Genomic DNA, 14,335 nt, shown 5'->3' with positions numbered 1-14,335 from the left:
AGCGGCTTATCGAGGAGCTAGTGTTGTATCCGGACACTCCACCGGGTTTGGGGTATCATAGTGAAGAAAACTCTCAATTCGTAGATTTGTGGAGTGGATTAAGGTGGATTAATTAACATCCACCCGAACCACTATAAATCCTTGTGTTTGTGAACTTACATTCTTTACTTACTTGCATTAACAAACACAAACACTTCCACGCTTAAAACTTATGTTTTGATTGTTAAAGATTTCGAAAAAGTTTTAAGAAATCACTAAGTAACTATTCACCCCCCTCTAGTTACTTACAATTAGTATCAGAGCGGTTGCTCTAATCTTTGCTCAAAAAACATTTTTGTCACGTCGAAAAACTATTTTGTGCAAAAACCCTAGTCAAAGATCTTGAAACTAAGCTCCACTTGTTTGGAGAATGCAAAAGAGATTTTGGATAAGTTAGTCTTGAATCGTGATGAAAATTTTCATATGAGAAGCAACTTCAAGACACTCGTGTGATGTGGAGTCAAGGATCGAACCCGAATGCTCAAACTTACATCCATTACTTTGAGGAAAAATACCACCATTCACATGGTGAGGTAAGTTTGCTTGTATTTAGTCTTTTTAAATATTTGTGTACTCTAAATGTTGTGATAATTAACAAAACTATGATTGATAAAAAAAAAACTTGAACAAAGAAACATTTTTTTAAACAAATTGAAAATTAAAGTATGTAAAGAAAAATGCGGGGTTGGTTTAAAATCACAACTATAGTGTACACAATAGAAGTACGTTAAAACTTGCCATGAAACTTAGGTCTATGCAATGTATGTGATAATTGAAATTACTTGTGCCTTGAATCCTTGCATGAAAAAATGACATGAGTTATTACTTAATGTGTGCTTAATAAATTGATCTTACATGATAGAATACATAGGTTGTCACACATCTTAGAGCCTTAAAGTGATAGATATAGTATCTAAGATTAGACTCTAAGCATCTAAATAAGTGTTCTCGAACAAAAAGTTACTTAGGGGTAATTATAACTTGAAACCAAAAATCATTAGCTTGTGACTATTTTTTAAAAAGAAAAAGAATTACCTTTCTTCGAAAATGATAAAAAATGGTGATATAGTAAAAGTTATTTTTAAAGATACCAAATGAAAGACACCCCGAGTAAATCTATCACAAGTTTTTGAAAAAACACACTTTATAAAACTCAACATAGTGCCAAACTTGTAGGCGATCGAACGTACGGTCGACCGTGAGATCAACCGCATAGGCTCTGATCAAAATGTTCTTTTGCAATTTTAAGATCGGTCGTGGTTTGATACTTTTAGATGTTGATTCTTTGTAAATTAGTTATAACATTAGTTTTACATTATTTATTGGAAAGATCTAAACATTTGCTAAATGTAAAGTTATTTATTGTCATCAAATGACACTTGTTTATATAAGTGACAGTGATTCTCAAACAACTATAAGTGTACACGATAAATTATTCTCACTCAAGACATGAACTTGGTTTATCAAATCTTATAATATAAACATGTCTAAAAGGATAAAATCTAATGTTTGAGAAAGCTACTAAAATGGATTAGGGCAAGAGTATTTAATGCTAACAACCCCGGACCCAACAAACATTGGGTACCACATTTTATGTTTCTAACAAGTTGTAGGTTTGTTAACAATTGTGGTGGAAGACGATGTAATCACAAGTACTCAAAACACATGTCCATGATAAATATGTCACCCCGAGCACAAAGAACATGATGACGTGATGGACATATTTGAAGTACCATTATCGATAGAGGTAGTATTTCTTGCAAGTAAATGTGCTACTTGAGTTCTAGCTTTCTATGTGCATATATCTTAACATGCTAGCTAGGTCACAACTTATTTGAAAGTAGAAACATGTTATGCATACAATTAGGTAGAATGTCTTATATGCTTTCAAGTGAAATTGGTGAAAAGATAAGAACATGTCAATATGTGTGTTGCATCAATACATTTTTTTAATTTGATGGCATATAAGACTAGATCACACAACCATGAAACTAATCATTAGAGATCTAACTAAAAGTAATATATGAAGATCACTAAGTGAGCTAAAGTGTTAAAAAGATCATTCTCATTAGTTTGCTTCAACAAAGTAAATATTTGGTAAACAATGATAAGCAAAGAGAATCATGTTAAACAAACCTTAGGAGACATTAATAGGAGTCAAATTAGATTTTAAGTGTGTAGTCTAAGTTCTCCGTTTTCTAGGTATAGTATAGATTTCCAAAGTTCAACTTTGTAGTCTTACTAAAGGGGTTGTATATGATTTTCATCATCTATGCTTAAGGAGATATATTCGTGATGATAGAACTCATTCTAGGCTCATACCTAAATTACAAAAAGAAAATGATATTATTCTTGTCTAAGTTACTAGAGTAGTAGTCAAGCGTTTGTTGAGTTGTTAAAATGTCTAAAACACACTTAGACATATTAGGACGGATGATTCTAAATCTTTGAGGTCAGAAAGCTTTAAGAATAATTAATGCTCTTAATTTCTAAATTATGATTAGGTTTGCGTCAAATGAACACCTAGAACAAACGATTAAAATGAAAAGTTTCACTAACCTTTTAGATAAGTGCTAAGGCATTAGACACACATATGGAAATCAATGCTAGATTATCACTCAAAGGTGTAGGTGTGACTCTAAATGTAGGTACGTCTTTAGGATACTCTTTAGAAATTAAAACCTTACAAGGTCCAAATAGACATCCTAGCATGCTAAAGAAATAATCAAATGAAAAGTCCAACACAATGTGATTAATAGTTAAAAATGTCCTTGAACTAGAAACTAGAGCTAAACCATTTCAATTATCTAGTTTAACAATCACATCGAAAAGAAAAGAGAAGTTGCTAAAACCAATCATAATGAAAGAACTTACAAGGATTTTAATTGATTATGTGTGTATCATAAGAATGAATGCCAAGAATGCATATGGAAATGACTATTGATAGACTTAGAACATTCTTACTTGGTCATGAATGAGAAATGGTAAAAAGTTTACAATACATTATTTGCTAAATAGTATTAGAATGAATTCTTAATTGTGCAAATAGATGTTCATGGCTTGGTTATTAATTCAATTAACCATTTTCCTTGTAAAAAGTTCTTTGAACTCATGGATGATAAGGTTGAAATATACTTGATAGAGAAACTTGAATGCTTTATGGTACACTTTACATCACCTATAACGACTCGTCCTAATCCATCTGGATGAATACATTACATTTGGTTACATCACGAGGTACTTGACATCTATATGATACATTTTACAAACATTGCATTGGTTTTAAAAGAAAAACTTTCATTACATTGAAAGTTGACAGGCATGCATACCCTTTTATAATATATCCAAACTATAAATAACTAAGTAGTAATCTTGTTGAACTCAATTACTCGAATGCAACGTCTTTTGAAATATGTCATGAATGACTCCAAGTAATATCTATAAATGAGCAAATGCACAGCGGAAGATTTCTTTCAAACCTGAGAATAAACATTCTTTCAAGTGTCAACCAAAAGGTTGGTGAGTTCATTAGTTTATCATAAACAATCATTTCCATTATTTTTAATAGACCACAAGATTTTCATTTCTCATAAATACACATCTTGTATCAGGCATTTCGCAAACTGTATAGAGATAAAAATCATTCATATGGATTGAACACCTGGTAATCGACCTTAACAAGATGCATATAGAATATCCCCCAGTATACAGCGCGCAGCTAATATACTAAATAATACCTCGAAGTACTAAAGCATCCATACCCTGGATGGGGCTCGTTGGGCCCGACAGATCTACCTTTAGGATTCGCGTCAATTAGGGGCCATTTCCCTAATTCTTAGGTTACCAAACTTAAAGGGGCGATATTCGGTTTAATAATCCAACCATAGAATGTAGTTGTTGTTGTTGCATATTGAAGTAGACTTCGAAGTCAATGAACCCGAAGTGTCTCCATCGTTTAGCTATTTTTCTTTCTGGAGGAGATGGGGGTGGGTCCGAGACTTACTCACTCAATGGAGAAATAAAGAAGACGAGCCCTACCGCGAACCAAACTTACCTCCTAACATCGGAGAAAATGATGTACTCACCGGTGAACTTATGCGCAACACTGTATTAACCCTTCTTGCTAATGTTTTCCACCTCGAAGTTCGCATTACTACAATCTCAGAAAATATTCAACCTCTACTTCCGAATACCAATCGAAGGGGAATATTAGAAGAAGTTAGGGAACTTCAAATTGATAATCAAGATCTATCGAATCAGATGAGTGGATGGATAGAAATGATTGAGGGTAGGATAGAAACCCTGACAAGAATGGTGCGTGATCTACCAGCTATACTTACTACACCAACATCATCACCAACCTCAGCACCAACAACACTCGTAGCACAGACAGCAACAGTACCACCATCAGCAGCACCAGCAGCATAACCAGTACCAACAACAACAACATCATCACACGTCTCAACCTCGCAATCCATACCTCAAGCATAATCGTCAATTAGGGGCCATTTCCCTAATTCTTAGGTTAAGTACTTGTGTCTATTTCATCAAACATTTATAAAAGCAGCGCATGTATTCTCAATCCCAAAAATATATATTGCAAAAGCATTTAAAAAGGGAGCAAATGAAACTCACTATCCAATATTTTGTAGTAAAAATATTCATATGACGGAACTGAACAATGCAAGGTTGTCCTCGGATTCACGAACCTATATCAAGTTTATATATTAACACATATATTTGTAATCAAGTAATTTCGTTTATTAATCTTATAATATTATGTGTTTTAGTTATATGGAATTTATAATAAACCCTAATTAATCATATATATTCTATGTACATTTTTATATATCTTAAATTGTATGTTATCTATATTTATTTTGTATACATATTTAATGTAATTAGTATTTACACATATGATTATATATATATATATATATATATATATATATATATATATATATATATATATATATATATATATATATATATATATATATATATATATATATATATATATATATATATATATATATATTTATATATAATTAGTATTTTATCAAAAATCAATAATTTGTTATATGTAATATGTATATATATATATATATATATATATATATATATATATATATATATATATATATATATATATATATATATATAAATGTTAATATGCTCAATATATAATTATATGTAGTATTAATATAAGTACATTTTTATATACATAATATTTATTTGTCATGAAAATAATCATAATGATAATAATAGTAATGACAGTTTCAATCATAATGATAATAATAATAATAATAATAATAATAATAATAATAATAATAATAATAATAATAATAATAATAATAATAATAATAATAATAATAATAATAATAATAATAATAATAATAGTTTTAATGATAAAAATGTTAATTTTACTCTAGATGATAATTTTACTAATTATGATACTAATAATACTAATAATGATAATAATAATGTTATTAATAATAATAATACCTATAATAATAATAATAATAATAATAATAATGATAATAAACAATAATAAAATTTTATGATAATGAGAGTTATACCCTCCTAAACATCATTGATCATAATTGTCATTCATCATCATCGTCGTCCATTATCATCACGATCTTCATTATCGTCATCATCATACTCGATTCATAATCATAAAAATAATAATATTAATAATAATTATGATAAAATAATAATAATAATAATAATAATAATAATAATAATAATAATAATAATAATAATAGTAATAATAATAATAATAATAATAATAATAATAATAATAATAATAATAATAATAATAATAATAATAATAATAATAATAATAATAGTAGTAAAAGATATACCATCATCATTATCATTTTCATGTATCATTATCATTATCATCACATACTCCACGGCATCATCATCATCATCATACCTCGTTATCATCATAATCATCATTCGTTACCATCATAATCATATTATCATCATCGTTCGTTACCATCATACATCATCATCATCTTCATCATCGAAATCATCATTTCCGTAATCATCATCATCTCTTTTCACAGTCATCATCATTATCATACACCATCGCCATCATCATGTATTATTTATCTCATCATCATCATTATGTCACGATCACCATCATCACCATTGAATGATCATCATATCTCATTCATCATCATCACGACATCATCAATATCATTATGCATCGTGATTCATTGTTTGGATCATCATTCCACCATATTACAGAATTATCACCATCGTAACCGTTTCACTATTAATCGTCTCTTTCACCCGTCATCACCACATATCCTGATCAACTCACTATCATGATCATAGAATCATCATCCTAATCATCATCCTCTTCGCGTGTCTTCCACCATGTTAGCATATCATAAACATCATCATGACCTTGCCATCACCATCTTCGACTTCTAATCATCATCAAACATCACGTTATCTTATATCACTTCACATCATTATCATATGATATCATCTTTATCATTAACACAGAAACAAGTTTCGAGTAACTGTAATAGCCTGGGTTGAATGAAAACGAAAGAGAGAGAAAAAAATGGGTGTTGCGGTTATGGGTGGCGAATGGTGGTAGTTTACGGAGGTGAGGGTGACGGATATGGTGGTTTAAGGTGGTGGTGTTCCGGTGGTGGCTATGGTGGCGGCGAGTGAAATGTCCCGTTCTTATTGATTAAAAACGTTCCATATTAATGGATTTCGTTGCGAGGTTTTGACCTCTATATGAGACGTTTTTCAAAGACTGCATTCATTTTTAAAATAAACCATAACCTTTATTTCATAGATAAAGGTTTTAAAAAGCTTTACGTAGATTATCAAATAATGATAATCTAAAATATCCTGTTTACACACGACCATTACATAATGGTTTACAATACAAATATGTTACAACAAAATAAGTTTCTTGAATGCAGTTTTTACACAATATCATACAAGCATGGACTCCAAATCTCGTCCTTATTTAAGTATGCGACAGCGGAAGCTCTTAATAATCACCTGAGAATAAACATGCTTAAAACGTCAACAAAAATGTTGGTGAGTTATAGGTTTAACCTATATATATCAAATCATAATAATAGACCACAAGATTTCATATTTCAATACACATCCCATACATAGAGATAAAAATCATTCATATGGTGAACACCTGGTAACCGACATTAACAAGATGCATATATAAGAATATCCCCATCATTCCAGGACACCCTTCGGATATGATATAAATTTCGAAGTACTAAAGCATCCGGTACTTTGGATGGGGTTTGTTAGGCCCAATAGATCTATCTTTAGGATTCGCATCAATTAGGGTGTCTGTTACCTAATTCTTAGATTACCAGACTTAATAAAAAGGGGCATATTCGATTTCGATAATTCAACCATAGAATGTAGTTTCACGTACTTGTGTCTATTTTGTAAATCATTTATAAAACCTGCATGTATTCTCATCCTAAAAATATTAGATTTTAAAAGTGGGACTATAACTCACTTTCACAGATTTTTACTTCGTCGGGAAGTAAGACTTGGCCACTGGTTGATTCACGAACCTATAACAATATATACATATATATCAAAGTATGTTCAAAATATATTTACAACACTTTTAATATATTTTGATGTTTTAAGTTTATTAAGTCAGCTGTCCTCGTTAGTAACCTACAACTAGTTGTCCACAGTTAGATGTACAGAAATAAATTGATAAATATTATCTTGAATCAATCCACGACCCAGTGTATACGTATCTCAGTATTGATCACAACTCAAACTATATATATTTTGGAATCAACCTCAACCCTGTATAGATAACTCCAACATTCACATATAGAGTGTCTATGGTTGTTCGAAATATATATAGATGTGTCGACATGATAGGTCGAAACATTGTATACGTGTCTATGGTATCTCAAGATTACATAATATACAATACAAGTTGATTAAGTTATGGTTGGACTAGATTTGTTACCAATTTTCACGTAGCTAAAATGAGAAAAATTATCCAATCTTGTTTTACCCATAACTTCTTCATTTTAAATCCGTTTTGAGTGAATCAAATTGCTATGGTTTCATATTGAACTATATTTTATGAATCTAAACAGAAAAAGTATAGGTTTATAGTCGGAAAAATAAGTTACAAGTCATTTTTGTAAAGGTAGTCATTTCAGTCGAAAGAACGACGTCTAGATGACCATTTTATAAAACATACTTCCACTTTGAGTTTAACCATAATTTTTGGATATAGTTTCATGTTCATAATAAAAATCATTTTCTCCGAATAACAACTTTTAAATCAAAGTTTATCATAGTTTTTAATTAACTAACCCAAAACAGCCCGCGGTGTTACTACGACGGCGTAAATCCGGTTTTACGGTGTTTTTCGTGTTTCCAGGTTTTAAATAATTAAGTTAGCATATCATATAGATATAGAACATGTGTTTATTTGATTTTAAAATTCAAGTTAGAAGGATTAACTTTTGTTTGCGAACAAGTTAAGAATTAACTAAACTATGTTCTAGTGATTACAAGTTTAAACCTTCGAATAAGATAGCTTTATATGTATGAATCGAATGATGTTATGAACATCATTACTACCTTAAGTTCCTTGGATAAACCTACTGGAAAAGAGGAAAATGGATCTAGCTTCAACAGATCCTTGGATGGCTCGAAGTTCTTGAAGCAGAATCATGACACGAAAACAAGTTCAAGTAAGATCATCACTTGAAATAAGATTGTTATAGTTATAGAAATTGAACCAAAGTTTGAATATGATTATTACCTTGTATTAGAATGATAACCTACTGTAAGAAACAAAGATTTCTTGAGGTTGGATGATCACCTTACAAGATTGGAAGTGAGCTAGCAAACTTGAAAGTATTCTTGATTTTATGTAACTAGAACTTGTAGAATATATGAAGAACACTTAGAACTTGAAGATAGAACTTGAGAGAGATCAATTAGATGAAGAAAATTGAAGAATGAAAGTGTTTGTAGGTGTTTTTGGTCGTTGGTGTATGGATTAGATATAAAGGATATGTAATTTTGTTTTCATGTAAATAAGTCATGAATGATTACTCATATTTTTGTAATTTTATGAGATATTTCATGCTAGTTGCCAAATGTGAAGGTATTTCGTATGCCCGAGAGACAAAATTAATTAATGTGGCCAATGTGTTATGATCCAAGTCGGGTCATACCCAATAACAAGCCGTCAACACTTTTATGTATTTATTTTCGAGAGTGAATCTTTAAAATAAATACTTGACACTTAGACTTTAGAAATTGGTTTTCTAAAGATAAAATGCAAGAAATAATTATTTAGATAATTATAAGTGCAAGTTTAATTATTAATGATTAAACTTATATGTGTGTTATAATTTTATAAAGAGGTTTATAAAATTATATATATATATATATATATATATATATATATATATATATATATATATATATATATATATATATATATATATATATATATATATATATATATATATATAAATGTGCAAGTAACATGTTTATCTTTATAAATGGTTTGTAAAGACAAAAATATGTACATGTATTTATATATAAACAAAGTGCAAGTAGCATGGGAATTTAACAAGACATTTTATAAAATGAAAAGCAAAAAAAAAAAAAAAAAGGGGGGGCATGGGGGTGGCGGTTTTGGGGAGTTCCAAGACACCCACTCATGCTTGCTTTTAACTTGTTATTTACTCCTAATGCTTGCATGCTTGCACACTAACACACACACACATCATTACTACTTGCATTTTGAAAATCAAACACTCTCCCATCTACCTAGTTTGGCCGAAATTTTGGGAGCAAGAAAGGGGGTCTTTCAAGCTTGATTTTCTTGGTTGATTAGTGTCTAAATCCTAACCAAGTTCTAGGGTGTTGATTCATAAGGTTTGTGGGTATACAAGGCTTGAGGCTTCAAGTAAGGAGCTTGCATTCATCATCTTCTTCATCATCTTCATCATCCATTTAAGAACCACAACCCTCAACTAGCTTGAGGAGGTAAAAATCTAAACCCACTTGTTGTGTGTAAGCATATTATTCAAGACTTGATACTTATGGAATTTGTCTTTTAAAATGGTTATAATATAACATGAACTATGCATGCTTCCGCTCACTTTATCTTCATGAAATGGGTTTTATGAACTTGTTAAAAATGTAGAACATGTTTCTTTAAAAGATTGTCAAATTCCATCAATGGTATCTAGAGCCAAGGTCTTTGAAATATGCTTCTTGTTTATGACTTTAAATCCACTAATCTTACAATCTAGTAACATGCATGAAACTAGAATGTAAAAATTTTTGGATTTTGGGTGGGTTCTCCATTTAGCCGAATTTTAGGGCTTCCAAAATGGGTTTGGAGCTTCAAGTTTGACAAAGTTTTGTTGTTGTTATGGTTCACAATCAAGCCTAGACCTTGTGTTTGAATGGTTGTATGATGTGGTTGTTTTATTCATTCTTATGGTTTGTAATATTAATCATTCATTTGGTTTGTAATAATTTGTAATTTTATTCATTTGTAATTTATTTTATGTTTGATATGTAAAATAGATTAGATTGTAATTTCATTTTCTAGAAAAAAAAATGTATTAGGTTATATATTTTTTTTTTGTAAAAGTAGTGAAGTTTCAAGAAGATGAATGAAGATTACAAGATGGAGCATAAGGATGCAAGAGCTAGTGGGAGATTTGTAAATCTCATACTTTGTTTAACCCTTTAAGTAACACTTGTTTTGGCTAAACAAGTGTTCACCACCATGGCTTGATTGTGGACTTTCTTATTTTGCATGTTTGTATGATTTGATGTGTATGTGTGGTTGGTTGATACAAGGATTAACACATGGTAACAACTTGCAAAATGGCATTATAAATGGTTATAATTAAAACAACAAAAGACACTAATAAATGGTTATTAGGTACTAGATAAAAGTACATATAAAATGGTTTATATTTAATAAAATTGGTTTTATTACAATTGATATGAAAATAGGTTTTTCATTATGTACTATACACCAAATGCATGTTGGTGTATGGCAAATGTTTTCTTAAACTAGAATTTATGAAAACTTAAAATCCCTTAATTAAAAAGTTAAACGCCATCCTTTTGTGGGAACACTTGAACATAGTAGGGAACTCATAATGGGATAAAGGTCACCTAACCATTGTGAACTAACTAATATGGTTAAGGTAAAATTCGCATGCTTGTGGGATAAAGGTCACCTAACCACTTGTATGTTAATTTTACATGTTTGCACAAGTAGGACGACTTGATTTAGGAATCATGAACTTAGGGTCACCGAAGCATGAGGAACAAATAGGCGTTGATGGGATAAATATGCCATGCAAAAGGATTGCATGATCCCATAACTTAGAAGTTACAAAAGAATTGCAATTGTCACATAAATGACTACCTAGCTAAATCAAATGACGGGATAAAGGTCACCTAACTGAAATTTGATTTACCGTTGGATTCTAAGATTTAATAAAACAATTAAAAATAAAAGGGTATTGTTTATTAAATTTAAAATCGATACTTAAAAGAACTTTGTTGAATTTTGTAGATGGCCGCCAATAACAACAACAATATGCAAAATGCACCACTTAACCTAAACAACCTATCGTTAAGGTCTCTCCTCGAGAAAGACAAACTCAACCATACGAACTTTATGGATTGGTTCCGTAACCTTAGGATTGTCCTCAAACTAGAGGATAAAGCGTATGTGTTGGAGGACCCTATTCCCGACCAACCGGATGAGGAAGATCTAGAGGGCATGGCTTATTATGACAAGTATTGCGCCGATTCGGTGCAAGTCTCTTGCCTAATGCTTGGGACTATGATACCCGAACTCCAAAAGGATTTCGAACATCATAGTGCATATGACATGATTACGCAATTGAAGGAGATGTTCCTTCAACAAGCACGTGTCGAGCGCTTCGAAACGGTTCGAGCGCTACATGCATGTCGTATGGATGACACCCAATCCGTCTCATCTTATTTCCTCAAAATGAAAAGCCTCATTGATCGCGCTAACCGTCTCAATCTCAACATATCCAATCAGCTAGCCACCGAACTTATCCTAAACTCCTTGTCAAAGAGGTTTGACTAATTTGTAATTAATTACAATATGAATGGGATGGATAAGACCATTGGTGAACTTCATGGCATGTTAAGGACGGCCGAAACTAGCATGGGTAAGAGGGCTTCACCCGTGCTAATGATCAATGATGGTGGGTCTAAAGGTAACAACACCTCTAAGCCTAAGGCGGCTAAGAGGAAAGGACCCGCTCATCAAGGCAAGGGAAAGGGAAAGATGGCTACCCCAACCAAGAACAAGAATAAAAAGCAAAAGGTTGCGGAAAAGGCAAACCCCAAGGAAGACCCGTGCTTCGGTTGCGGTGAGATGGGTCACTGGAAACGAAACTACCCGGTCTACCTTAAGGAGTTGAAAGAAAAGAGGGATGCGGGGCAATCCTCAGGTAATATATATATGGTATATATAGAGCTTAGTATTACTTCTTCTAATACACGGGTATTAGACACTGGATGTGGAACTCACGTTTGCAATTCATTGCAGGGGTTCAAAAGAAGTAGCAAGCAAACGGGAACATCAAGTCTCTACATGGGTAATGGAGCCAAAGTACAAGTGAAGGCTCAAGGAGACTTTGTGTTAAAGCTTCCAAGTGGTTTGGAACTTATTTTGAAAGATGTTTTGTATGCACCCGATTTATGTCGAAACATTATTTCCGTTTCCCGTTTGAAACAATGTGGTTTTAATCTTAATTTTGTTAATGATGATATCCATGTTTATTTAGATAATGTATTCTATTTCAAGGCTTCGCCTTCAAATGGAATTTATGAATTGGTTCATGATGATGTATCATCTAGTAGCTCAATATACCATACTAGCACCAAGAAACTCAAAAGGGATTTGAGTGATTCCTACTTATGGCATTGTCGCCTTGGTCACATAAACAAGAACCGAATGCATACACTTCAAAAGAATGGACTTTTAAAATCAAATGAAATGGATTCGTTTGATGTATGTGAGTCTTGTTTACAAGGCAAGATGACTAAAGCACCTTTCAAAGGAACCTATGAAAGGGCTAAAGACTTATTGGGATTAATACATTCGGATGTGTGTGGACCCTTTAAGCCCATGACTAGGAATGGTGAAAGATACTTTGTTACTTTCATTGATGACTTTAGTCGTTTCGGATATGTCTACTTATTAAGACACAAGGACGAAACTTTTGAAGCATTCAAAGAATATCAAAACGAAGTACAAAATCAACTCAATAAGACAATTAAGGTACTTCGTACCGATAGAGGAGGTGAATACCTAAGCGATGCTTTCCAAGATCATCTTAGGAGTTGTGGGATTATCTCACAACTTACTCCACCTGGAACACCCCAACTTAATGGAGTTTCCGAAAGGAGGAACCGAACCCTAATGGATATGGTTCGATCTATGATGGCAAGAAGCTCGTTACCTCTATCATTTTGGGGTTATTGTCTAAGCTCTGCAGCCCGTATTTTAAATATGGCCCCAACCAAGAAAGTGGAACGAACTCCTCATGAGATGTGGTTTGGAAAACCTCCTTCTCTTTCATACTTGAAAGTATGGGGATGTGAAGGTTATCCAAAGCGCTATAATGCTAATAAGTTGCATGCTCGATCCACGATGTGTATATTCATAGGATATCCCAAGGATGATATGGGATACTATTTCTATGATCCGACCGAGCAAAATGTATTTGTTGCTCGAAAGGCGGAATTCCTTGAAACTAAGTTCCTAATGGAAGGAAATAGTGAAAGGAAGATAGATTTTGAAGAAGTTCAAGATCAAATAGATGATACACAACTGGTTGACACTAGCGCTCAACATGAAAATGTTGAGAATGATCAAGTGGTTGATCAAGGTACACAAGACGTTCGAAGATCTAGTAGTATTAGTAATCCTCCTGAGAGATATGGTTTTCTCGTGGATGGTTGCTATACGGTTGATTTGGATGAACCAACAAACTACGAAGATGCTTTATCAAGGATTGATAAAGACAAATGGCAGGAAGCCATGAACGCCGAGATGCAATCCATGTATGAAAACCAAGTTTGGGAACTTGTTGTGCAACCTCCTAGCTCCAAGCTAGTTGATTGCAAATGGCTTTTCAAGAAGAAAACCGACATACATGGAAACTTGGATACATACAAAGCTAGACTTGTAGCAAAAGGTTTCACTCAAACTCAA

The sequence above is a fragment of the Rutidosis leptorrhynchoides genome, chromosome 1, assembly GCF_046630445.1.
Source record: "Rutidosis leptorrhynchoides isolate AG116_Rl617_1_P2 chromosome 1, CSIRO_AGI_Rlap_v1, whole genome shotgun sequence".
NCBI classification, from domain to species: Eukaryota; Viridiplantae; Streptophyta; class Magnoliopsida; order Asterales; family Asteraceae; genus Rutidosis; species Rutidosis leptorrhynchoides.
This window is presented reverse-complemented; position numbering follows the sequence as displayed.